Here is a 4,965-nt window from a genome sequence, read left to right as displayed (position 1 = left end):
GGAGCAAAGGGCTCTGTCAGCATTTGCAGGGGACACAAGACACCGGTCAAAAACACCCCAGGGGTACTGGGTGTCTTGTGAAAATGTTGGTGACAGAACCTCATAGCTGGCATTACAGGGGCAAACCAAGGAATGGCCCCAGTGCTGAGAGACTCTGATATCAGGAGCAGCCTTCAAAGGCCTGGCACGGATTCCGAGTTTAGGGGTTGGAAAATCTTGGTGTTTTATTTCTCTTTTCCAAAAGAATACAATTGCAGCCAAACTCCCTGGGTGTGTGGGTTCTTGGCACCTGTCCCTGCCCCAGAGACACAGGGGAGATAAGAGCTCTCAAAGGGCAGTGCATGCTGCAACCCCTCCCAGTTGCCAGGTGTCCGATTTTCAAGCAGAACGCCCGGACGTAAAGGGATCCTGGCAGTTCCGGTCAGCACTGCTGACTGGGCCACTAAAAGTCCAGTTGGTGGCACAGGCAGGCTCCCTACCCAGCTCCGCGCGACTACCAGAAAGCTGCTGGCATCTCCCTCCAGCTCCTAGGCAGAGGGATGGTCACTGGGGCTCTGCACGCTGCCCCTGCCCCCGGCACCAGATCAGCTGCTCCCGTTGGCCAGGAACCGTGGCCAACGAGAGCTGAGGGGGAGGTGCCTGCAGGCACGGGCAGCGCGGAGAGCCACGTGGTCGCGCCTCCGCTTAGGAGCCGGAGGGAGATGCCGGCAGCTTCCTGGGAGCCACCTGAGGTAAACGCTGCCTGGAACCTGCACCCTGCACCCCCTCCTGCACCTCAACCCCTGCCGCAGCCCGGATCCCTCTCCTGCACCCTGAACCCCTAATTTATGGCCCCACCCTGGAGTCTGCACCCCCCAGCCAGAGTCTGTATCCACACCCCAACCCCTTGCCTCAGCACGGAGCCCTCTCCTGCACCCCAACCCCCTCATCTCCAGCCCCACCCCAGAGCCCCTACCTGTACCCGCAGCCGTGTCCTCACCGGCACTCCCTGCCGCACCCCAACCTCCTGCCCCACCCTGGTGAAAATGAGCAAGTGAGCGAGGGTGGGGGAGAGCGAGCGATGGAGGGAGGGGGATGGAGTGAGCAGGGGGCCTTAGAAATGGGATGGGGCAGGGGGGCGGGGCAGGGGTGTTCGGTTTTCTGCAAATAGAAAGTTGGGCATCCTACTCGCAGAGCAGTGGAGCTTCCTCTGCAGCCCCAGGCATGATCTAGTGACTGTCGCACCTATCGGCTCTGCCCTCATGCTGTCCCTATCCCAGATCCTTCTGCTGGACGCACCGGCCGGTGCAGCGAGTCAGACAGTGGCAGCAGCAGGCGGAAACCATCTGCGCCGTCTGCTTGGAGTCCATGCCGGGGAAACCCTCCTACAGCGCCCTGGTGTGCCCGGCTTGCAAGCACGCCTGGTTCCACCGAGGCTGCATCCAGGTGCGAATCCCCTTTCTACGCTGGTTCCTGGGGGTGGGCCGGAAACCCCACAGCCACGAAAACCTTTGAGCCAAACCAAGCACAGGCTGTAGCTGTTAGATGTTCCTGCACTGATATGAATGTTTGAGGACAGTCCCTGGGGGTGCAGCCTGAGGTATCTGCCTGGCTGCTGCAGGGACAGACACAGCAGGGGAGGGCTCAGCGAGTGTTTATGGAGCAGTTCTAGGATCACAAGCCCCATTCAGGGTCCCTGGGCCCCCACAAAGTCCAGCAGTAGGGGAGTCTAGAACCCCTATCTGGAGAAACACTTTGGCAAAGGGCCAGAGCAAGGGTGGGGTGAAAGCCACCTAGGACCCAGAGTGACCTCTTCCTTCCGGCAGGAGCCTACTGTCACCCCCATATCCACCCTGAGTGGCAGCTCCTCTCCCCTGCGCTGGGTGGTGCCTACACTGTGTGAATCAGGCCCCACTGCTCTGTGGGCTATGGGGTGTATCGCTGGTACTGGAGGGGCCGAGCCAGGTCCCCTACTTGGAAGGTAACTTCCAGGGCCATTTTCTACCCTTCTCGCAGCCCATTTACTGCCCTCGAGTACGACTCCTGGGGCGGAGCACCTGCACCACCCCCCTCCTCCGGGGGGTTTTCTCATTCCCGGTCTCACTTCCTCTGTGAGCAGCACTTGCCGCCACGAGCTAGTTGCATGTTGTTTTTGCTCTTTGCTAGTCAATGGCTCATTCACAGCCCTGCCTCCCCAACCTGGCATTGCCTCTCTTCCCGTGCAGGAATGTGATCTCTGCTCCCCTGCTTGTGTCTATCCCACAGGGACACGCTCTCCGTGCTGCCTTGTACCATTTCCGATGCCCCAGGTGCCGGGACATGGGGACATTCCAAAGAGAGATGTTTCGAATGGGCATCAAAATCCCTGACAGGTTGGTTCCCTTTGTACCTTCACAAAGAGCAACTCATAGAATCATAGAAGCTTATGGTTGGAAGACCTCAGGAGGTATCTAGTCCAACCCACTGCTCAAAGCAGGACCAACCCCAACTAAATCATCCCAGCCAGGGCTTTGTCAAGCCTGACTTTAGAAACTTCTAAGGAAGGAGATTCCACCACCTCCCTAGGGAACCCATTCCAGGGCTTCACCACCCTCCTAGTGAATAGCGTTTCCTAATATCCAACCGAGAGCTCCCCCACTGCAGCTTGAGACCATTGCTCCTTGTTCTGTCATCTGCCACCACTGAGAACAGCCGAGCTCCAGCCTCTTTGGAGCCCCCTTCAGGTAGTTGAAAGCTGCTATCAAATCACCATTCACTCTTCTCTTTTGCAGACTAAATCATCCCAGTTCCCTCAGCCTCTCCTCAGAAGTCATGTATTCCAGTCCCCTAATCCTTTTCATTGCCCTCCGCTGGACTCCCTCCAATTTGTCCACATCCTTTCTGTAGTCAGAGGTCCAATCCTCCAGATGTGGCCTCATCAGTGCCAAATAGAGGGGAATAATCACTTCCCTTGATCTGCTGGCAATGCTCCTTCTAATGCAGCCCAATATGCTGTTAGCCTTCTTGGCAACAAGGGCACACTGCTGACTCATATCCAGCTTCTTGTCCACTGTAATCCCCAGGTCCTTTTCTGCAGAACTGCTGCTTAGCCAGTCAGTCCCCAGCCTGTAGCGGTGCATGGGATTCTTCTGTCCTAAGTGCAGAACTCTGCACTTGTCCTTGTTAAACCTCATCAGATTTCTTTTGGCCCAATCCTCCAATTTGTCTAGGTCACTCTGGACCCTATCCCTACCCTCCAGCGTATCTACCTCTCCCCCGCCCCCACAGCTTAGTGTACTAGCTCAGCCACAAGATATGGGCTTGATGCGGGACTCACCGCGTGATCTGCTCTGGCCTGAGATATAGGCAGTCAGGCTAGATGATCAAAGCCATCCTCAATTGCTTAGAAAATGTGCCATGAGAGGTGAAAAAGCAGCCTGGGGCTTGTGGTGAGGGCTCCAGGCCCCAGTCCAGCTCCGGGCTCCTATTAGTAACACAGAATAGGCTTTTTAAAGGCTGCGCCAGCCTCAGCTTTGTAAATTGCAGCGCAATGGGACAGGACAAGAGCTCCTAGACTGCAGAGCTAGGGACACAACAGCTTCCTGCCTCGTCTGAAAGCAACGCGGGGAAAGAGTGCAGCTGCTCCAGGGCTTGGAAAGGGGCTAAAGCTGTCACGGGCCAGCGGGTGGGGCCCTGCCTGGCACTTCCAAAACTTGGCTTGTAGTCTTGGCTTTACTACTAGCCGATCCCAGACAAGTCACTGTACAATGGGGCTAATGGCACTGACCTCCGTTGTAAAGCATGCTGAGGTCTATGGCTGGGGAGCGCTTTCGAAGAGCTGACAGGCAGCGTTATATTTCTGCGTCTATTTTGGTAGCACATCTGATGACCTTGGAAACTCCAGGATGGTTGTCAGAGTCATTTTGTCTGGCTGAATCCGCAGCATGAGGTTTGCCATGGCAAGAGGGGGATTCACACTGGCCAAAGGAAACGTGCCCCAGAAGAGCCTGGATTTGATGATCTTAGTGTTATTATTATTATGCTGATGATTTATTCGGTGTAAATAGGGGCCCCATGACACTCCCAATGGTGGCATAAGAGCATGAGTCCCAACATCAGGGCAGGCTGTAACCCACCAGGGCTCAAACCCCGAAGTGGTTGTGAGTTCTAAGCTTAGATTTCACCAGCCAAGTGCCAACTCCTCAGGCACAGAGTCCCACACAATCCCCCTGGGCACTCTGGTCTGCCTTGCCTCCGGGTGAGCATATCTCCATGATAGATGGCCCCTTACACCAAAGATCACAGCAATATTCAGGTTACTCTGAGTCCCAAAGAACCAGTCACTTACCCCAGGTCAGTTGCACCTTAGATCTCACACCAAAGACAACACTTGCAAGCAATCCTAAAACAAACTATACAGAGATGTATTAAATAGGAAAAGGAAATTAGAGAGCCGTTTACAAGATTGGAGCAAGTGAATATAGATACACTAACAAGTTACAGTCTTAGGTTTTAAAAGGTAACGTAGGCTTCTAGAATGAGCAAGCTCTATTTGTCCATTAGGGCTAGCCCAGGCCAAGCATCTTGGATCTCTTGCTAATGCTTAGAAGTCCCTGACCCCCGCCCCCAGAGTCCCAGCAACATAGAGATCCTACTTCCTTTGGTTTGGGGTTTTATCACCCTCCTGCCATGTGGTCTGAGTTGCAGAGTAAGCTGATAGGAGTCCAGCTCCATGGCTCACCTGTACGGGGAGGAGAGCAGAACAAACAAGAGTCTTCAGTCACAGAATCATAGAATATCAGGGATGGAAGAGACCTCAGAAGGTATCTAGTCCAACCCCCTGCTCATAGCAGGACCAGTCCCAACTAAATCATCCCAGCCAGGGCTTTGTCAAGCCAGGCCTTAAATACCTCTATGGATATCCTTAGAGTCCTTTTGTTGAAGGTTTCTCAACCCAGCTGTGGGGTGTTGTAAGATCCCCCCAGAGCCCATCTGGTATGGACGGGT

Source organism: Dermochelys coriacea, chromosome 17 (genome assembly GCF_009764565.3).
Source record: "Dermochelys coriacea isolate rDerCor1 chromosome 17, rDerCor1.pri.v4, whole genome shotgun sequence".
In the NCBI taxonomy this organism is placed as follows: Eukaryota; Metazoa; Chordata; order Testudines; family Dermochelyidae; genus Dermochelys; species Dermochelys coriacea.
Note: the sequence above shows the minus strand (reverse complement) of the source record.